The sequence below is a fragment of the Toxorhynchites rutilus genome, chromosome 3 (genome assembly GCF_029784135.1).
Source record: "Toxorhynchites rutilus septentrionalis strain SRP chromosome 3, ASM2978413v1, whole genome shotgun sequence".
Lineage (NCBI taxonomy): Eukaryota > Metazoa > Arthropoda > Insecta > Diptera > Culicidae > Toxorhynchites > Toxorhynchites rutilus.
In genome coordinates this window covers 71965518-71989024 of record NC_073746.1, presented here as the reverse complement: position 1 = coordinate 71989024, position 23507 = coordinate 71965518, and the positions used below count along the sequence as shown (strand labels likewise).

General features: G+C 37.9%; 2 protein-coding genes across 6 annotated transcripts in view; one reads left to right on the top strand and one right to left on the bottom strand.

Moving 5' to 3' along the window:
• The window catches only part of LOC129779492 (myosin-7-like), a 76028-nt gene extending 69088 nt beyond the window's left edge, over nucleotides 1-6940 (top strand). For all 3 annotated transcript variants that reach the window (XR_008743680.1, XR_008743679.1, XM_055786983.1), the window contains one exon: nucleotides 6443-6940. The gene's annotated coding sequence lies outside the window, so the exon portion shown is untranslated. The remainder of the gene's footprint in view (nucleotides 1-6442) is intronic.
• LOC129779491 (facilitated trehalose transporter Tret1-2 homolog) overlaps nucleotides 1-23507 on the bottom strand; it is a 369343-nt gene that overhangs the window by 67796 nt on the left and 278040 nt on the right. The window lies entirely within an intron of this gene.

The window sequence follows — 23507 nt, the reverse complement described above, 5'->3', positions numbered from 1 at the left end:
TTTTTCTTCACATTGTAGCAGAAAATCAATGTTGACCACAAATTGTACTTTCCAGGCACATAGGTTGACATCTTCAAAGCTCTTCAAACACATGAACACAAAGTGAAACTTGGTTGAAAACCTTTGCTAGACGTCAAAACACCAAAAAAGCATTACAATGCCATTTGAGCCATTCGTTGACATATTCCGGTTCCTAAAGCTTCAATCTCATTAAGTTCACAAATTTGAACTAAGCTGAATTACTTTCAGGTTAAAGTGCTATTGTAATAATTGTAAAATTAATTTGAAAATCATTTTATAATTTTATTTTTGAATCATTCAATAAAGATCTGGGTCAGATATGACAGGAAAATGTGTCGCAATCGAATTACAGTTGCGGTCTTGGATATTCTTACTTTTGAAATGGATTTTCATTGAAAAAAGAACTCATTCTAGTTGTACTCAATGCATTCAAGAGCACATAGATCATTCTGAACCCGTCTTGACTAACATAAATCCGACAAAAGATTTCGTTGTACGATTAGAGCCACATAATATGAAATGTTAAACGGTTCCAAAGCGATTCCACCGTACTCCGGCAACGCTTCAGCTGCTGCACTCGCATTACGCATTACAACTGATTAAAGGCTTAATAATGTGATTAAACGATTGAAGTAAACTAATAATCCGTCCTCATCCGCAGCCCGCCAAGGCGAATAAAATCCCTGACAAATATGGAAGCGCACCGCGTGCGAGAAAGGACAAAAACGAGCTCATCGTATCCTGTTTTTTTTTCTCGAACCGTCGATGGGTGGGTGGTCTCGGTCTCGGTGGAAGAAGGCGGAAGATTCCGCTGCACACATGTGTACATGATGTAGATGTCGGCTACAGGGAGTATGTCAAGAGCAGCTCATTTTCATCATGCTTCTGACGCTATCATATACTTGAGCACACGACAAATTTCTTCATCTCCATGCGCAATCAACATGTCACCAGATGGGAACAGTTGCTTTTTCCTGATTGCTGCGAGCTGTTTTTATTCCGGCTGGTGGCCTTGGAATGTTTCCTCTTCACGCCTGTTGGGAGCAGATTGATTTTTTGGTATATATTTAGCTGTTGTTACAGCCCGGCTATAATAGTGTTTTGTTCTCCTTTCGTCTCGAATAACGTTCAATTTGTGTTGAGTCGTACAAACAACGGAAACGATTATAATCACGTCCGAAGCGTGCATTGGTCGGTCACTGGCTTTGAAGGATACTGAAGATAGCAGAGTCTATCTCGATTCGATGAAAGTACGTGACTGGATAACAGTCGGAGAAAAGCGGAAGAAAGTGCATCCGTTCTCGACTATCCCGTTGTGCTGTGTGACCGCCACAGGTCATACGGGCGGGATTTCTTCCAGAGTGCTACAGCTATACGTCGGATGTCATGCACTGTCATCACAGTTTGCCATCGACCGGGAATGGGAAAAACAGGGAATAAAGGAAAAATCAAAACAAACTTTTCCGATCACTCGAAACTTTTTTTTCATGCTGAATGAAGGGAAAAGCGAGTTTGAAGACATACTGCTGCTGCTGGTCCATGAAAGGGATGATTATGTTTTCCTCGAGGAGTTCGACTTTTTCATCTATACAATGATAAGGAAAATTTCCGATAACGACTGTCATCAATGTCAATTTTGTCTGTACGAGTTCGAGTCACTCCCCGGGGGTCATTAATATTGTGGAGAATAGTATGACAACGTTTGCTCATCACAATTTTTCCTTGAAGTTGAAGACGAAAAGTTTACGAATAGTTTGTGAAATCAAGCTCGGGAATAAATGTTTTGATACATTATATCATTTTCTCAGCTAATTATAACCAGTCACGAACAAGGTTAAATGACGTTGCCTACCGCTTTGTGGATGTTCCGACACAATGCCGACATCGATGGTTATCCGAATACAACACGCTGCAGAGGACATACGATACGCTTTATTGTCTTCCTTTGGTGTTTGTCCTTGATCGAACCTTCCGGCAGCGGCAGCGGCAACGAACCTAGCGAGTCATCCCAACGGCGTGACGGCGGCGGTCATGGTTCAATAAAGCACGCATACAATCGCTCGGATCGACAGAACGCCAGGAACATGCACCAACAGAAATTATGTATTTATTTTACTCGATTTGTCACACCGTAATTGTTAGAAGAGATGTTAGCCCATTAATCTAAATATAAATATCGAATGTCGCGGCATGCGGCAGCTACAGAGAGCGGGAAATAGACACCGAAAGAAAGCATGTTGTACTGCGATCTCAGGGTCCCAGGGGTTTGGGGTCTGAAGATGAAAGACTTATGAGCGGGAGAGGTTGTGTACTTTATGAGCGACTTTTTATTGTTTAGTCGCGACTAGAGATCATTTTTCAATGTGTTCTGTCGCAATTTATACTATTGGACTATTAAAGTAATTGAGTTTAGCTGCAAACATGCTGTGCAGTCAATTTGCAAAAGCGATCTGTTTTGATTCAATTTTGTTACACTTGAGACACAGTTATGGGTAGGTTAATAGCACCATTATTTTTCCATCAATATTTTATCTGAGTAAACAAATGCGAGGGATGCTTGTTATGTTTTGAGGTAAAAGACTAAAACGAGTACAGGACGAACCCGATTGTATCTGGTGTGCAAGTTGAAATTATCCGGTTTTTCGATGAAGAAAAAACATAATTTTCAGAAGAATCTCAAACTATTTTTATTCGAAGTGATTCCCTTTGGATTTTACACATTTCGCCCATCTCTTACCACTTCTCACTTCCCAATGCAATTCATTTTGTTTCGATGAAAATTATTCGCTGACCCAGAGCGAGCGAGTTCAAATCGGACAATTCGTTCTCGAGTTTTGAGTTCAGCATTAGACGATTAATTTTTATTCATATAGAAGAAACATTAAGTTGACCTCACTTCTTGATACGATTTTTTTATGACTGACACCTGAATAACAGATTTTGGTTGAGTTTTAGAAAATCATGGAGATTTTCACGAGAAAATTTTGTTCAGTGATGGATCTCATTTTCGGCAGTTAATGATGCCGCAGGGTACTCGACGACTTTTCCGTACCACAAATAAGTGCTCTTAATGGGCTTGGCCGAAGTTTCAACAAGACGGTGCAACATACCACACTACGTGCAGAGGTGACAATAGTCATTCCCGGAACACGAAGGAGGAGAACAAATAAAAATCGTCGTCACCCCTCAAGCGAAGCAACAAGTAATATTCATTTTCGTGTTGCACACAAATGAGTACTACAGTCGTGCGGCCGCGATTAGCGTCTATTTCTCACCATAGCTGAGAACAGCCATTCTCGACAAACAAAGGAGAAGAGAAAATGAAGGTATTTTTGTTTCATGTAAGCCACGCGACTACCAATTGACATCGTTATGTTGCATATAATCAATGACTATTCGCATTGAGCTTCTTTTTCCGAACATGGGGAGCGACAATGACAATTACAGTAAAGCCTGTTTTTGTGAGGTTTTCTGTTCTTGTGCGGTTTTTTGGCGCGATTTTTTTTGTGCGGTATATGAACGAAGACGTGCGACGAAGTTATCGTCCATTTAGTTTTTTTTTTCGATGGTTTATATGCATTTCAGTGCGAAAAAGCATATTTGCGTCTCAATTATCCACTTCTGAAATCATTCCCCTCCTCTCATCAAATGCTCTAAGTTTTTCTAAGTTTTTGCATGACATGATTTCTAACAGCAACACGTTTCGACATGCAACTAAAAGCACAAAACAGCACGTGCAACTGAAAAGGCAAAGTATCCCATCGCAAAGTAGGGAAACAAAAGGGAATTGAACGGTGAATGGCGTGGATTTGAGTTATTTTCTTGGGGAAAACTTTTTTTATGAGGTCCCTATCTACCGCACAAAAAAAGGTTTTTTCAAAATGTGTACCGAACACGATTGTTTAAAGCTACTGGTGAAGTTTAGCACTTTTTTTTAATGCGACTTTTTTGTGCGGTCCCTATTCCCCGCACAAAAAAAAGGTTTGCCTGTATGTGGTTTTGGTTGGATAGTGTGGATGATGAGATGTGGTTTCGGGTGAAATGAACACACTTTTAACCGTGAGATTGCTAGGAGCGCGATAGCATTCTTCTTGTTGTATTTTATCATTTTTAACTTGATAATTTTTAACGAAGGTTTTCGGGAACACATTGGGGGTACAATTTGAAAAAAAAACGAGATTCTATCGATTATTACTCATTTGTTTTTCGATGGATTTAAGACATTTTATGGATTTTTAACTGTGTTTTACCTTTAATGTGTTTTTTTTTCCTTTATTGCAACTTTTGTGGCCTAATCACTTGTCTACGCCTTTTTTTATTTAATATACCCAAACTCATTTTTGGCATGTACCCATAAAATTCGCATCTCAACAAATACAAATTGCGAATGAAAATTAAATTTTCCGTATCAAAACCCCATAGCTTTCCTCGCTGATGCAGCCTCAGGTTTGCGGAACGAGTTGTTCGGATTCCGGTCTAGGAATCTCAGCCAACAATTATCTTTTTCTTATTGAAAGGACGTTGTTTTTTTGACAATGTAAAATGCAAACGACGGATATCGGTAATAAGGATCTAATAAAAACGGTTCTCGTAATCGAGCATATGATGGATAAACTTCTGCTCCTGGTCTGGAGTGAACACAGGAGTTTCGATTCCAGCTTCTGTAGGCATTCTCCGAAGATGTGACCGATGAGTGTTCCCGTTGATGATGGATACCATGAGCAAGTATTTTTTTGTTGACACCTGTTCAACGTTGGTTCTGGCTGTTTTCAGTTCAGCCCTGCCGTTTTGTATTCCAAACATAAACACGAGGCATCTACAAAAAACAATGATCTCTTTGTGCATGTCAGTTAAAGGCAAACCAGGTGTCATTTTTACCCTTAGTGTACTCGAAATTGTGAAACAAAACCTTTGAGTATCGTTAAGCGACAAAACCATCTATCTTCTCACAGAATACAATTATCTAAGATGGACTAGGCGCCTCATTTTGAAAAACGTTATGTGTTTCTTACTACGTTTTTGTACGTATGAGAAAATTTCAATTACGATTCTAGGTGAATAGGCCTAGCTCATTTCATACATGTACCTTAAGGCGGCTCGCACACCGGAGCAATAAGCAATATTATCGCCAATAGTTTTCTCCATTTAATTTTTGTTGATCTCGCACACCTACGCAATACGATATTGCTATCACCTTCGTAGACCAACATATATTGCTAGCAACACGGCTTGTTGGTTGAAAAGCAACTATATTGCTCATAATTTGACATGTTTTGTTCATCAAGCAGTTTGTTTACAAAATGTCAGACGATGCAGCATTTAAAATCAAGTTGTTAAGAAATACGAATGTATTTATGATTATCGACGACCGGATGTTGTGGAGAAAGTATGGGGTGCAATTAGAAGTTGATTAAAACTATATGGTAAGTGTTGTGCAAGAATTTATTTTTCCAAATCGATCTTAATTATACAATATAGTTATCTTGCCATTGTAAGGCGTTTTCTGGCCTTAAAAAAATATGATTTCAAGTAATCTCGTAATTCAGGAGGAGTTTTTATTTGTTGATGAATTATGAGCAAGAATATTTCTATACAAGCGGTTATGTTTTGTAACCTGTGGAATTGAAAACGTACCCTCTCTGAGTTTTATAAAGTTATGAAGAACACACAGGCACTTTCAATTATTGAAATAGCTGACTCTTCTTGACATAATATTGGCCTTTGAAAAATTTCAAATTTGAAAGTTAGCATTCCGAATGCACATTCTATACTTTTTTGCCCTCTTGATAGACTATAATTAAATATTCGTTTTTCATTATCGAGAAACCCTTGTGGGTATGGTCGCATTAGGTTTTTTTTCTAAAGGGAACGCCTGATCTCCCACAAAGTAAAATGAAAATCGAGCTCGTCATTTGGCAATGGTGTTGCCTCCGGACTAAGGAGTTTTTCCTTGTCTAGCAATCTTCCAAGAGCGGAAGAGCGAAAAAGGCCACCGTCTCTCATTCTACCTGCTTCCCCAACATCATTTGATAAAAATATCCCATCAGCATTGGCGCAGGCCATCAGAACCACCGAAAAAAAACTCTTGTTATTATAATAATGCGATCCAGTCTTGAAAAATTTGTTTATCCGACAATGCTTCCCATCGATTGAGCATTTGCAGTTTGGAAGGTCCCATAATTCATAGTATCGTTGCGCTGTCGATTCCCAAATGGCTTCTGTCGGAACAGGCATATATAGCGGTTGAAGAACATTCTATATAGCCTTTGTACATTCTTTTACTACCAATACTATAGTAGTGTCTTCTCTCATAAATATATGGGTGAGCGGCTTGAAAGGATGCACTTGTGGCCATGCAGTTGTAGCCAAATACCTGCAAAAATTTTCTATAATTATATTTTTTTATTGTTTTATTTTTCAGTTTCTCAATGCAAAGAAAAATGGAAAAATCTTCGGACGGCATTTTCGAGAAGTATGAAACAACCACCATAAGGAAGCGGAGCCAAAAGAACTAAAGATTATTATTTGAAGGACGTGATGCAGTTCCTTACGCCTTTTATGAAATCCAAAGCGCAACAAAGTAATCTACCTACCGAAACAGAGCAAATATCATAAGAAAACAGTGACTTTGAATTTGATGTATCTGAAATTATCGCATCTGCTACAAACTCCCAAGATGTGACATGTGATAAACCCCCAGAGGAGAAAAATAAACCCACTCACGCCCAGCGCTCGGATAATGCAAGCATTCGAGGAATGAAACGACGAAAAATTCCACCAAAAACCCCTAATGAAGTTGACAAGTGTTTCATAGACATGAGTTTCTGCAGTAGAAAAGAGTAATCCAGGTTTGGAATTCTTGAAAAGTTTACTCCCTGATATTGCAAAGTTAAGCGACTATCAAAAGAGGCAGTTTAAAAAAGAGAACTCTCAAAACACTAGATGAACTATTGTGCGATAATATATTACAAATCAATTCATTCGTAGTAATACCAAGCCCTGTTGATTCCAACTACTGAGTCCAATCAAATGCTCCCAATTACACAACTTATTCGCATTTGTGTTCAACAACAGAATATGGTGGAGGAAAGGTTTCATCTGCAGCAACATTTATTCAGAATTTTTCACCCAAAATGTCGTCAGTTAATGACGATAGGAATTCATAATATCAATTTTGTTTTGTTTTTTTTTAATTATATCATTAATGTAAGTATACACTGATATAAGTTTTATTGAATTGATCTTACCTTAATGTGATTAAAAGTTCTTCCTGTGGGCTGATCGCATATCTGTAATTGGTGTCTTGTTTAGTAATATGTTCCCAAAGTACTCGGACTCATTCGGTAACAGTTTGGAAACTTTTTTTTTATCTGTATTATAGTGATTTTCAGCTCATTTAGCTGGTTCGTCACTTTTTACTTCCATTTTTGGAAGAATGTCGGGAGTGAGAATTGAACTCGTGACCTTTAGCGTAAGAGGCATGGATGTTACCACTACGCCAGATCGCCTCCCAGTTTGGAAACTGTGTGGGATGCGTTTTCAATTCTTGAGCACATATACTGGCTCCATGTTTACTCAACGCTTCAAACGCTGAATGAATCCAATATCGTCTCCTTTTTCTTTTCTTTCTCAAAATTTGCCACAACATTATCACTTCGTCTTCATCAGATGACGTTTTGAACAAGAGATTCTTCATTCGCGATGACAGTGCGACAGTGTCGACGACTGGTGGGGCATAATTTGGGTCCCAAATTCGTTAGTGTAATCTCTATCAAACCAGAAGACACAGAGCCAGTTTAAAATGTTAGAATTTGAATGAAAAGTTTTACATAATGTTATTTAGTTACTTGAAACACGTATTTCCGAGTTTTATTTAACCAATTGTCAATACATTTCCAACATTGTTACTGAATATTTTCATTATAATATAAAGTTGCCTTCGAAAACAATTTACCTATGAAATTTTTTCACCACCTGCAAAAAAAGGTTTTTTTTCATTCAAAAAGAATACTATTTTGATACGGAAAACTTAGTTTCCATTCATAATTTTAATTTAAAAAATGGTTTCATTCCACCTGAAAATCTTTTTTTCTTTGACGCTCCCCTAAACTAGTAAACGAAGCTCAATGCGTCAGCGCAGATTCGCGATGACAGTGGTGCAGTGTCAACGTCTGGTGGCGACTTTCAACGAGGAGCCATAATTTGGATCCCAAACTCGATAGTATAATCTCTATCAGATTAGAAAGCATGAAGCCAGTTTTAAAATGTTTAAATTTGAATGAAAATTGCTACTTCATATTAATGATTTACCTGAAACGCTTATTTCCAACTCTTATTTAACCATTCGTCTATACATTTCCGATATTTTTACTTTTCATTATAATATAAGTTGTCTTCAGATATAATTTTCATATGAGATTCCTTCATCACATGAAACAAGGTATTTTAGTTTAAATAGAATACTTATTTGATACGGAGAAGACAATTTTCATTCATAATTTTAACTTTAAAAGCATGTTCATTCCGTCTGATAGTCAATGCTCCTCGAAACTGATAAACGAAATATGTTTCCTGTTGCATGTTGCGTATTGCTGATTTCTTCGGTGTGCGAGCCGCCTAAGGGTGCCAATGAATGTATGAGAAAAAATAGACCCTAAAATTTCAAGAAGATACCCTATACGAAATATTTACCACCTCGAAAAAACACCCTATGCCAAATATCAGCTCAATCGGACTTAAGGGAGAGTGGCGCAAAGCGGTCAAAGTTTGAATTTTTTGAAAATCGAAAAATCACCTAAGGGGAGAGTAAAGGAAATCGGAGTTTTCGAATTTTTTTTATGCCAAATTGCATGAAACGTCGAGATCTAGTGTCATCTCGAAAAAAAATTTGTTGTCAAAAATCGACTCTCGGGGACTTTACGTATGGTTTAACGTATGGTTTTGGGTACCAATTAAAAATAGTTATCTCAATTTTCCATTCGGAACTTGCTGCGATATGTTGATTTCTACGATAATATACCCTTTGCAAAATATTAGCTGAGGTTTATGAGGTAACTTTTTGAAATTAGAGATTACCATTTTCATAGGCAACCTAATGTACCTACTATTTAATAATGATTTAAACAAATTTGGCTAAGAAAACACGCATAAATCTATCTCTTCTAGCGTGATATGTGCGAGTGACCACTTTGCCCCCCACAGGTGATCACTTCACCTCCTCACTAAAAAGTTGCATTTTTGTGTGGCTTTGTAAAGTCTCTGATATGCGCCGTTGGGCCACAGATGATTAACGCATTGGATGCCAACATTCTCCATGTTAACACCGATATACGGCCTCTATTGATATCAAAAGGGATCGAGAATTGGACTTCCCGACTGGAATTTTTCTCCCCAAGGTTATAACTTCACAGCTTTATACAAATATCTACATTACCTACACCCTAAACCCATCCCTTATCTTCTCTCCCGACATGTGTCCTCCGCAATGACACGCGTGGGTTCAGCGTGAGGTAAACGGGTCAGCATGTCACTGATGCAAAAAAAGAGGAAGGGTGTACACACGTCAACGGTCATCCTGCTTTTGACCAAAATCGCCACCATCAGCATTAGCTTGACCCGGGCGCGCTCACCTTCCCTTCATTTACATCTGGGTCAGCTAGCAGCGGGAGTGACCAGATGGCAGATTTTTTCCACGATTAGACCTATGTTTTTGTTTTTTTTTTCTCTCCCTTCAGCTGCTCTCTATTCTTCTCCCGTTCCTCGAAACGAGGGTTGCAAATTTTGCTCCCTGCCGAAGGAAAAATCTTTTGCGAGCTTGAAAGTTTGTTTTCAAATTAAATGCGCTGCTGGGAATTTAAAACGACTTTTGTGTCATCTGTTACGGGAATGAATTATCCTCTTGGTAATTAGCCCTCTTTCAAACTCGGCAGCTGTTCCGGAGCGCGGGGTTGTTTAATCGAGTTATTTGTTAGCTAAAATTTGCTACCGTAATTCCATGCAACAAGGTTAATGATCAAGATTAATGAATCGCAAATGCAAGTTTCATCGATTAGCCTATTCATCGCATGCGTTCGCAGCATTCCAGAGATACAAAGATTTCACTAATTAATCCTCATGCCTTCCAATTTATTTCCCCTGCAACTTATCTATCAGTGGTGGCCAGTCGAGTAGCAAACCATAAAAAATCGTCACTATCTGATGAACAAGTTTATTGCTGCACACCCAAACCAAACCGAACAGAAAATGGGGATGCGGATGAATCCAACGTTGGGGTCACGTAGTGCCGGGGTAGATGGGGTAGTGGACTGTGGACTTGTGGTCTTGTTATTGGTTTTTATTAACGTCGCAAATGATCCCGGATCGGGGGCATTCGCAGCGATCGCTTGAGCGAGCGAGAGAGGGAGCGTAGATTTCTATCACTGCAGTAGCGCCCCCTTCTGGCGTGTGTGTGGTTTTTCTTTTCATGCTGCAGTCAATCAGTCTTTCGTGGTCTTCTCGGGCTGCTGCTGCTGTTGTACATCATAAACCCACAGATGCTTGATAGTTTCGACCGTACCGAGGGGAAATAGATGCAATCGAGCCAATCTTGAAGTGGATTTCAAGTTTTCTACACTTTTCTACAAAAAAGACGCAAAGAGCGATGCCATGGGAGGCAATATCTGACTTCTACTGCAATTTATTTGTGGTTCACTTGAGATAAGAGAAATTCATTTGGATGTTTACAGTTTACCTAGCAAATTTGTAACTGGAATAACTGAAAGCGATATCTGTTTTGTATTGGCAGAAAAATAAATTGTTTTTTGAGTGGCTCGAATTAAAAAAAATGGCCATATTCCTAGTGAGGGCATCATTATGGTATTGCTTACCATATTAACATTACATTAACACTACTTTATTATGGGTTTTTATTAATTAATGTTTTCAATAACGGTATGGCTGACCCATTGTTGACCGCAATTTCAATATCAACTCTGGTTTCTGTGGCATCACTGGCTTCTCCACGTGATGCCACAGAAACGTACACGTTTAGAAACAGCTTCAGATTCACTGTAAGATTTGGAACCGATTTATGGTCCGAAGTCCCACTTCATGATGAACTGTAACACATCCGATGCAATCTCATTAATGGCATCATTAGAATAAATTTCAGCGGCCTTCACATGTCTACGGAGTCTTGGTATTTCAAACAAAAGCTGCCTTTCCGAAACATTGTAGTAGCTAGTTTACTTCTTTAGAGGATTTTGACCGTTTTTGTAATCCCTGATGAAAATGACCAATGCACTCCGAACTTCCGTCCTTCATCGTTGGCCCGGGTCCAGTAGGTCTTTCACCTCCTTTCAGTAGCAAATTTTAATCGTTGAATTTTTATAAAACCTTCTTAATGATCATTTCAACTAGAATGCTCCTTTCAACAGGGAAAAAATTTCCAGTGTCTTAAGTCTGACCACAACATTACTCAGAGATGGTCCATTGGTTTGCAAATATTCTGCGCTTGATTTTGTATTAAATAATACAATTATGGTAGAAGGGACCGTGCACTTAATCAAGTATTTGAGTCGCACAATACTCCAGTGGCTGTGATCAGCCCACAAATTGGTTTCCCAGCATTATAATGAGCACTCCATCGGGTTTGCCACAAACTTTTAACAACAGACCAGTGTGGCTCAGAAACATTTCTGCTCGAGCGGTCAGATTAAACTGTTCTTAAAATGTCACACACAACACGTCGATTCTAAGCTAAAGCTAAAGCTAAATCGACGAATCTTGCATCATGCATCAACCGCAGACCAATCGAGAGTGAAATGAAATTTCAAGAAGTTATCGCTTTTTATAATGATTTAATTAATTTGCTCTCGAAGCAGTTTTGAGCTATTGAAACAAGTTTTTATGGCCAATAAGTAAACAAAAAACATCTCTCGCAGATCTTTTATCTCTCGAACAATGTTATTTTCATACCGCTTCGTTCATCCGGTATCAGCACTCCAACCCTGTACTTCGAACGTAACCTCGTTTTCGAGACTTTCAATTTATACCCCAGGACAGAAATGAAAAATGTAGTCTGACGAAATAATGAACTTAAAAAAACAAGGAAAAATTCAATAAAATGGACTTTTCCAAAGTGACTTGTATTGTTAGATAATACCATAAGTAATAACCGGGTACCTTCATTCAAAATCATGTTTTTTTTTCAATATAGTATACTCGTCATGATCATGGATGCCTCTCCTCTAAGGGTGACACCCGAAGCGGACCATCCGCCCCCTCCCCCACCACGCGTTTACTACGCCACTAGCTGGTACCATCTTTTTTTGTATCTCAAAGTTTTTTAAGGCAACGCTTCACAACATTTAAGCTGGATGAATGATTGTAATGTGATCGCCAAAGGTCTCAAATTAACAAGGCACAGGTTATTTTCACGTCAATGCTCACAACATACAACAGATGCGCTTCATATGCGGTAAAACAAGTGCTTTGACACTCAGAAATACCATATAGATCTTTAGAATAATATAGAAGTACATATTTGGAAGCACAGAATCAATTGTCTTACTACAACAAATTTTACAAAGGGTTAAGCAAGTTTGGGAGATTCGAACGATCTCTGATCGTTCCTCGTTTCAGACGTACCACACCTATCTACAACCAAAACACAAAATTGCCCATAGTCTAATAAACACCAATTCGGAGCACAAAGTATACGCGAAAATGAATGTGAAACCTAACGGGATCCTTTTTTCAAAACTACTACCAAAAAGTTCTTTCAAGTGGTCGCGAAAAACGAGCCAAATCAAGAACCGTCTTAACAGAGTGGTGGCGGGTTTGAAATGGGGTTGAAATCTTCCACTTTTGAACGCTTTGTAAACTTTTAGTAAAATTAGGATAGGGTAAGTGTACCAATTATGGAGAACATATGTCACCAACTTGCAGAAATTGGCGAATAAATACTCTATTTTAGTTCAAAAGTATACAAAAGTATACTTTTTCTAACAGTTTGAACTCTGGTTTCGGAGATTCTAACTGATATTTCGATGATCAATTGACTAAATTGCATAAAAACGTGTTTGAAAATGTACATGGAAGGGTACCCATTATGGTAATAGTGTTCCTGAAGTTTCGCAATCAGTATACCTATATATAATATATATATAATAATAATAATAATTTTTAAACAAAAATATGCCTCGAAATTTTATTCCTAGTATACAATACTATGTCGTTGATTCTACACTTGACAAAAATTATGGGAATAAGCGCGAAATCAAAGTTTTCAAATGATTTTAGAAACGCTGTTACTTTGTGAAAAACCAACGAATGAAGATGGGATATGCATCATTTTAAAGCTTCATGTTTTGAGATGTAATACTTGGATGCTTCTTGTGTGTAGTTATAGTAGATAAAAAAAATGGAAAGAATAAAAAAGTTTTGTTTCTATTTTTGACGTAGGATTACGTCTTTCGGGAACATATTAGGATACAAATTGAAAATCGAAAATCGAGCACATCGTGAAAATTTTTCAATTTCAAGCGCTTAGTACTCAGTACTTAGGCACTCCATAACAATTTTTAATATTGAAGAAAATAATATATGTCTTGAAACTAACTATCGAACAATTGAAAAATCTCAACCTCTATCCTAACGGAAATACCCACTTCTGATTGGTCGAAATTGACGACACATGCGGCTGGTTCCTAACAGAGACATCAAAACCAAGGTGCCCGGAGGAAATCGGCATTGCAAATATATGAAAGTCGGGGGCATTTTTATATTTCAAGTATAGTGAGTGATACGATTGATTGTAGCAGATAAAATTTATATTTGGAACTTAAATGTTGGTTGCTTCGTGAAATTTCATATCAATGACTGATCGTGTATTGTACAAAATTTAGTACAAGTGTAAGTGTTAAACTGTATATGTTAGCAGTTGTGTTGAAAATTCAAATTCAATTTATTTCAATTTTCATAAATAAAAACCAAGGTGTGTTCCCGCTTGAGAACGGGTCGTTTGGTTTAAGCTGTCTGTTTTGTTGTATTCATTTTCACCCAAGGAAGAAATATTAGAAAAAGTGATTGCTCTACATATAGTATTAGGTGTTGTTAGTCCAATTAAAATTCGCATTGGGTTGACTAAACACTTAAAAAATAAAAGATATAAAAGAAAATTACCTTTTCCATATCAAATATGTTTTCTCTATATTAAAGTAACGTTGTACCAATTGTGGAAATACAAAAATACATGTTTATTTCTATAACAACGTATAAATTGGTCGAACCACAACATTAAGAAGGTTGTAATGTATGCGTCTACACTGTGCTTGCATCAAAACAGCCATTTCACAACATAAAAATCTCATTATTTTGACCACATATTCCTTAGCAAAATGCTAAGAAGCAAGCATCAATTGGACACACTATTTTCAAACTAAATTTGTCATTCAAAGAACAATGTTTTGCATGGAATTAAGTACCAAAATCGACAAAAAAGAGATTTCTGATGTTTCAAAATCATATTAGAGCTTTCAAAAATAATGTTTCCTAAACTAGTAAAATGCTCACTCGTATTACCATAATAGGTACTATTGCGATGATAGGTACTTCCACCCTATATACAAGTTCTGCATCGCAAAATGTTAGTCTTAGTAAACTCTAAAAGTCGCCCGAAGACAGTTTCAATGTAGAATATATAAGTTAGCTATATAGATTATTTTAAGAGACAGAAAAAAACTTTGTCCTACAAAGCTGCTTAATATATCTGGGGTTACAATATCGTCGAACTATGTTTACCTCGATTTATAAAGATAAGGAAGTCAGATTTTTTTTTATTTCATCGAAAATTTTGGACACCCTATTATTGACAACATAAAAATAAGCGCTCTATCATATGTAACAACTTTGTCCGAACACAGTTTTTGTCCAGAGAATAACTGTCAACTTGTAGATACGAATTTCCACTTTTGGACACCCTATTTTTGACAACATAAAAATAAGCGCTCTATCATATGTAACAACTTTGTCCGAACACAGTTTTTGTCCAGCTTCCTGGACCATTGTGCAATAAATTGATGGATATTCAAATGAACACCATGTCATTCCTTCAAAACTTACGGCGACTTACGGAATCGAGTAAACGAAGTCCTGTGCCAATGAGGTAGCAGTGCAGTGCAGAATGAGCCGAAATATATTTACAAAAAATATAATAATGTTCTCGAAGACGTTATATCATTGCTTGAATTTTGGTGCGTGTACAATACAGGTCGGATTCGATTATATACAGACTCGATTATATATGATTCGATTATATACAATTTTAGACTCGATTATATACAGTCCTTTTTTTTTATTTTCAATTATGACTTATTTCAGACGAAAATTAAATATTTCAACGGTAAAGTGAAAAAAATTACTGGTTACTAGCTGACTCGGCAAACTTCGTCCCGCCCAAAATTTATTTTTCGTTATCACATCCACATTTTCTTACTAAGCGCACGTTCATGGGACCAACGCAGAATTGTTCATTGATTGATCTTCTAATCTACCCTTTAACATTACTTTTTACTTTAAAATTTCAGTACTTCCACCAAAACTCGACATTATTTTTTTTTATCCCATTTATTTATTTTAAGGCTCATTAGCATTTTAGCTGTAACAGAGCCGAATTTTAATCGTGTACATGTCACATGGTTATCATATATCTATAATTAGCACATTACACAGTTGTCATTCGCCAGTATTCCTTCTATACCATTACATATGGTACATTCACACAGTAGCCATTTAGGCGTAAGAGTATTCTTTCTGTTCTTCCATTATCCAGTTGGACCACCGGACAGCGGAGACAGTTGAATGATCATTGTTGAGTTATTTATAGAACAGCAGCCCGATGTGTCTTGCAGAGCAGAGCAGTTGTATGGATGAATCGATCTTATTTCGACCGTGGATCGATCTCCATCGCTGATGATTGTTGCGTGGACGTAGCTATTCTGTAACAACACAAAGATGGTCAATGAGGGTCCTGAGTTTTGAACTCACGATCGATCGCTTACTAAGCGAACGCGCAACCAATGTGGCTACGGAGACCCCCTATAAAAACTCGACATTATAATATCAATTTTTTTTCAGAAAAAATTCTCGTACAAGATTTTTCATCCATTGCAAATAACATGTTTCTCCGTTATATGGAATAAATGTTTGATACAGAAAATATGATATAATGAAGACAGACCTAAATCGGACAACTCCTTTCTTGAGTTTTGCTCTTATCAACGCATTCGGCGATCCATTTTTTTCATATAGATAGAAGACGATGTAGGAGTGCATTATATCACATTAAAATCCATTCCCACTTTCGAACGAAGATCAATTTCGTTACCGCGAACGTCAAATGGACTAACAACGCTCGTCAATACGTAATTGTAGAACACATGCGAATTGAATTTTTCGAATCGAATTTCCCCACTCTGAAAGAAGTTTTCTAAAAATTTTCAGTTGTCATGTTTGGTTGGAATATTTATATTTTTATGGAACCCCCTCTCCATTCCAGAGAAGGGAGGGGTGTCATACCATCATAGAAACCACATCGTATCCAAAAACCCTCACATCCCAAATTTGGCTCCATTTGCTTGAATAGTTCTCGAGGTATGCAGATTTTGTTTTGTAATTTGTGTTTCATTTGCCTCCCCTTAGAGAGAGGGCAAGAGTGTCGAACCACCATAGAAACGTTTATTGCACCCTAAAACCTCCACATGTCAAATTTGGTTTCATTTGTTTGATTAATTCTCGAGTTACGCAAAAATTTGTGTTTCATTTGTATGGGGGTCTTCCTTTAGAGAGGGGAGGAGGAGTGTCGAACTACCATAGAAACGTTTATCGACCCCAAAAACCTCTATATGCTAAGTTTGATTCCATTTGTTTGATTGGTTCTTGAGTTGTCCAGCAACTTCCAACTTCCCCCACCTCCCTCCTCTTTAGCGAGACGAAAGGAGTGTCAAACCACCATAATAACATTTATTGCTCCCTAAAACCTCCAGAAATTTGTGTTTCAATTGTATGACAGTCCGCCCTGTACTTGGTGTTTAGTTCGATCGGACTCCTGACCCCTACAAATATTTGTGGATAATACCGGAGAAGCTCGCATGGTCGAGCAGTAAGGGTCGTTCGTGATGGATGTTTCGACATACGGCTCTCAACTAAATACTGATCAAAATGACGCAAGGAATACGACGTTGAGAAAGCGAAGTTTCTCAAAAAACGTAAGTGCCTTGGAAAAAGATGAATCCCATTAAACTGCAATATCGGCCTTGAGCCATCAGGCCAATGCCACCAAAGGTTGTATAAAATATTAACACAAGGCGTAATCAAATTTGCAAATTTATACCCACGTTTCCTGCGCAGTCACTTGTTCGCCTAAGAACTGTCTGTTATGTCTTACTTTTCCCACACAGATTGTATGATCCCTTCAAAAATTCGCCAACAAAATTGCAGAAGTCGTTAGAACCGGTCAGAGGGAGATTTATTTCTCTTCATAGAGCATAGATTATCGGTGGCGATTAATTCGTGTGTAGTGCAGCTTTTCTTCCCTCCTGATCGGTAAGCCATAAAACCAACAGAAGAAACCAAGCACTCGTGGGTCACAGAAATTGTAGGTTGATAATTTATCTCGATGTGCTGCGAAAACACTCACCAAACAGTAAAAGTAACAAGCGGGTATCATTTCCCCAGTGGACGGCACAGACCACGCGGGCCCCGCGGGTGAAACTTGTGCGGCGGACTTGCGAATAATGGATACACCTAACCTCCCGCGTTGGCTGCGGTCTTTCTGGAAATGCCTGCAATACCTGAAGCACACGCAAATCCGTTCAGTCTAGCTCCTACGCGAAACTCTGGATCACGGGATCCAGGCAGGCCCATTAGTTTATTAGCATATCTTATCTGCTCGAGGGGGTGGAAAGTGCCACACACAGATGTGTGGACGACTATCTCGAGCAATGGTAAAATGTTCCACCGCCGCAATGACTGGATGCCAATTAGAGAAAACATGCAGGTTGTACGCAGCCGCTCAATCAACGGAACGCGATTTGCATAGCTGAATAGCGTTGGGTTTCGTATGAAAAATGTGTAACTGTTAACACTTGGGATAAATGATAAACTTGTTGAGATTCCATTATTCATCAACCCACACTTCGAGTGGAAAGGGATAAGAGCCACTTCAATTGTAAGGATACTTATATGGAATGTTCATTACACTGATTAGAATATATCAGCACTTTCCTGGTTGAATTGATTGAAATGGGTCTGTAACGCCCTTATTCGCACCTTACAAACCAATTAGTTTCACAACTTCAAATATGTCAGCTAGACAGCTAAATAACCAGACCAAACATTCGCTTGGGTTCACACACATCATGCCACGAAGCAAATTATGCCTTCGACGGAATCCCAAATAACCACAATCGATACAATCGCAGTCACATGGAGCCAGGAACAATACCATACCATGCTGTTCCGTTGTGTTCTAAATTATTCAACGTCTTTGCCTCTGTTACGGAAGGCAACTAATAAAATTCCCCCGAAAACTCCTCCTCCCCCAGAGGAAGATTCAATCAATTCCACCTGTGCGCCAAGGGCCATAAAAAAAGCTAAGATCAAATCTTCCAGTATTGCACACGAATGACTCGGTAATACCAGGAAACTTCAGGCGTAAGCCCGCTCCGAGGTGGGCCGTTTTTATTTGTGTGTGTGCGGCAGCGGCAAAGAGCAGAAAATCAATGCTGACGATGATGACGGAACCACCGGCCCTCGAAGCAAATTTCCTTTTATGAATGAAACGAATGCGGGCCGGCTGGTTGTGGGAGGCAAAGAAAGAGAGAGTGAGAGGGTGTGTCTGCGCGAGGAGAAGGCGTTTTCAGGTGAAAGATATGCCGCCGTGTTACAAAAATACTCACAGCAAAGCATTACAGTGAAGACGAGGCAAGTCGAAAAGGATAAAATATTCGAATCGCGTAACGACCTTCGTCGGCCGAAGATGAGGGTGACTTGAATCGCTGAACTAATGGGTGGAACTCGAGTGATGGCTTCTGGGGTTTTGGTCGAAATGTTGGTTAATTTCAAATATTGGCATTTTATTGCAGGGCAAGCTGATTGGCCGATTGTGACATATTTTCGAGATGTGATCATTTGGGTCAACATATTTTGAGGTCTACAGGAGTATTCAGGATGATTAAACTAATAAAAAGATTACTTTTTAAGTTTTACATTATTCATGTAGTCAAAAAGGTTTTAAAAACATGTTGTTCTTAAGGTAGAGTTAAAATAATTGAGTAAAATCGAATTGTACAAATCTCTCGTCTCACATCACATTCCTACTTCTATTCATCCATCATGTTTCTTGCAACCAGCGCACTTGCAATTGGCTGCTCTACTCAAGATGCTCCAAGAGCAAACAGAATGACCCTCAATTCAACCCATAAAGCGTTTGCAAACGCAAAACTGGTTCAGTTTCAACCTGTGTTCGCACCAGTTCCAACATAACTGCTGTCAAAACGTTTTTTTTAATTCACTCAGTTTCAACCTAGTTTCGCACTCGGTTCAACTCGAAAGCTGTTGGGTTCATTTTGAAGACATTTGACTTAAAGTGAAGACATTTGATTTTATGAAGACATTATGAAATATGTGAAGACATTTCAGTATGATAGCGTGCGTGAGTTTTTGTGAGATGTTATTTTCATCAAATTCTAACTATCAGTCGAAAATAGCATCAAAAGAAGTAGGACTTTTGTCTCAGTTTCATTCGCTTGCTTCTTGATCAGTGTCACTTGTTTACTTTTGTTCTTAATAATCAACGGAGACTTTTGTCTCGGGTTCATTCACTTGCTTTATTGAAATTTTCAAGCAGAAAATCCACATGCATACAGAATAAATTCAACAACAAAGCGACTTTTACTTCAAATTCTGGAAACTTCAAGCGGTCTGAATACATATTGTCTCTAGAAGACATTAATTCTTTTACGCTCGAGAATTCAAATGATTGTGACATTGTATTGTTTTGGGCCTATACTATACAATAGACTAACCTAGGTCTTTCAAACACAATTATTGAAATAAACTTCAAAACCTCAAGGTAAGTTTAACTAAATGCGCTATATAACAATGCCAAATAAACATTGAATAAGCTGTCAAACTTTGTTCAAAAGTCAGTTATGAATTTTAGTTTCCTCCGATATGATGGTGAAGAAATGGCATCCCTTGTTCGGACTGAGATGTATCACGGGTTCGCACTCGGGTTCACCAATACAACTATATCAAACTGTCAAGTTGTGAGTGTTGTTTTGAAAAATCTAAAAATGAAAGTTATTAAAATAAAAATCTAACTGCTTTTATTGCCGTATTATTGGAACCGGAATCCAATTTGAATTCTAATTTTGTATGGTATATTCGTGTTAATGGCACAAGGCTTCATGTGCATTCATTGGGTGGCGAAAATAGTTACGGATTTCGCTTCGTAAATGCTAATTATAAATGAAAATTTCATTCAAATTTTAACTTTTTAAAACTGCCTTCCCCCTGCTAATCTGGTAGAGAGTAATTTCCCTCCCAAGCACGATTGTCGCCACCAGACGTCGACACTGTAAATTTTCCATCGCGAATATAAACAACTCAGACTCTGTAACGCACACCAACAAATCGCCGCATTCGTGAACTCGAAAACTTTTTTTTTATTACAGAGTCAGTTTGGAACTTACCCAGGTTCAAAAACGAATTTGCTAATAGGTTTAAATGAGCCCAACTCCTAACTATATTTTTACTAGAATATAATAACGTGTTTCCTTAATTCTGCACTCTGTCTAACTTCTATAAGACCAGGTGATGGTTTTGCTGCTTTGTGTCATTGTACACAAATAATGCTTCAATTTATATTCTAGTGTATTGGTATTGGAGACTACCATACACTGTATGGATTTCATACACTGCGTTTCACAACTATAGAACCACTATTTTTTCTGAGTTTTCAGAGACATGTAAGAAGCCGGTTGAATTGAAGTATATAGTGTAGGATATAACAACTATCTTCACTTAAAAGACTGGTCATTTGAACTTTATTGTTGTGTTCAGGCGCGAAACATTCAAAAAACAAAAATTCCAGTGTTTCATAACTATAGAACCAGATGGAAAACTCTCACTCCTTTACAAAATTAACGTCATTTTCAAATGAATTACAATAATTTTATCATTTGTAGCTCATCTTTAGTTCTCAATCAGTTCAAATAACCCATTTGGGGTGGTTTTGACCAAGCTGCGCCGTGTTGTAGTGTGTTTCTATACACGTAGATGATACTGCTCCTTTAAGCTCTTCAAATCCCTCATACTGCTTGTAAGCTGCATCTACTATTCGTACGATCACTCCACATTAGTTCTTGATTGGGTTTGATCTGCTAAACAAGCTGACCAGTTCAGAATCTGAAGCCCTTTTTCACCAAACCATGCCATGAATTTCCGAATTTTTTTAATTGATGCCAAATTACTCAATTATCACATAGTTTTTGATGTAAAAACAGCAGTAAATGATTCTGAAGTACTTCGTTGTACCTCTGACTGTTCATTTGTGTTGATGGTAAGCTACCTAAACCAGGTCTTTTTTAGAAAATTGTCCCCAAACATTAAATATCTCATCTCCATTACTGCGGGTCAAAAAACTAATGTAGAAGCTAATGCCATGGGTTTCACTATTCCAGGAGAACTTCTTCGATAAAAAGAAATCCCACTTGAATAGAATTTCTTCATACTGGAAAGACTTACGGAACGTGTCATGTAAGTTTTCAACTCGTAACTTTGCAGGCGACAGTTTGATGGCTTGAGGAAAATATTTTCAAAACGGCCTGGTTCAGATAGCTTTTCATCAACACCAATGTACAGTCAGAAGTGCAATGAAGTACTCCAGAATCATTTACTTCTGTTTTTGCATCAAAAACACCGTGATAATTGGGTGATTTGGCATCAATTCATAACATCCGGAATGTCAAGGCATGATTGGATGAATAAGGACTTCAGATTCTGGATTGGTCAGCTTGTTTACCAAATCAAAACCCTATCAAGAACTAATGAGGAGTGATCGTACGAATAGTAGATGCAGCTTACAAGCAGTATGAGGGATTTGAAGAGCTCAAACGAGCAGTATCATCTGCGTAGAAAGAGATGCACATTGCAACATGGTTCAGCTTGGTCTAAACCACCCCAAATGGGTTATTTGAACTGATTGAGAACTAAAAATGACCTACGAAGTTTTTCCATCTGGTTCTATAGTTATGAAACACTGGAATTTTTGTTTTTTGAATGTTTCGCGTCTGAACACAAAAAAGTTCAAATGGCCAGACTTTTAAATGAAGATAGTTGTTATATTCTACACTATATACTTCAATTTAACCGATTTTTTACATATCTCTGGAAACTCAGAAAAAAATAGTGATTCTACAGTTGTGAAACGCAGTGTATGTGTGTGTGTGTGTGTGTGTGTGTAAAAGAGCTGATCGTAAACAAATGTTTTTCTATTTTCCAAGTGTCAAATTAATATAGGACCAGTTACATTTTCCTTTGTTTTAGTTGTTTTGATCAATAAATCTAGAAAATGCTGAGGGGAAAAGTGCTCACCGAGAGAGAAGAAAGACAAATCGATGCATTTCACCAATAAAATTTTGAAATTGCTCGGTGGATTGGACGATCCCATCAAGTAGTGCTCAATTATTTAGCGAATCCTCAAGGATATGATAAGAAGAAGGGAACTCCACATAAATTGAAGTTCTCTGATTGGGATAAGCGGGAATTAGTTAGAACAGCTTCGAATACCTCAAAATCGCTTATGCAAATAAAGCAATCTTTGAATTAAAATGTTTCCCGGGAGACCATTCTTCAAGTTTTGTTAAAAAATCCTTGCATAAAGAGGACTTAAAAGGCTCTTAATCTTACGCCTCTTACACCTCTTACATCTCACATCGGAAGATGTCTAAGTTTTGCCAAAGCTCACATGACAGTGGAACATGGTATGTTATGACAAAGAACGTTTTCAAAAGCATACATTTTTCTATATACCATATCTGAAAGTTATTCAATGTAAGACGGCATTTTTATTTAGTTTTAACTTTCAATTTGGATGGTTCTGATGGTTTCAATGGGTACTAGCGTGATTTACGTGGTTTACGAAGGAGGAACAGTTCACATCATTCAAAAAGAATAGCAAGGGTTGCATACATATTCTGGAACCCTCTTGTGTAGATATCGTCGCCAAAATTTCACATTCCAGTAAAACAATGCTACTATTCATACCATCGAGGAAACTAAGCAAGGGATTAAGGATCAAAAACTTAATTTTCGCTCGCTCTCCAGACTTGAATCCTGTTGAAAATCTTAGAGGGAACCTTGTACACAGAATCTACTCTGAGGGGAAGCGGTACATCACGATTGATGAGCTCAAGGCCGCGATGTCGGAGACATGGGAAAAT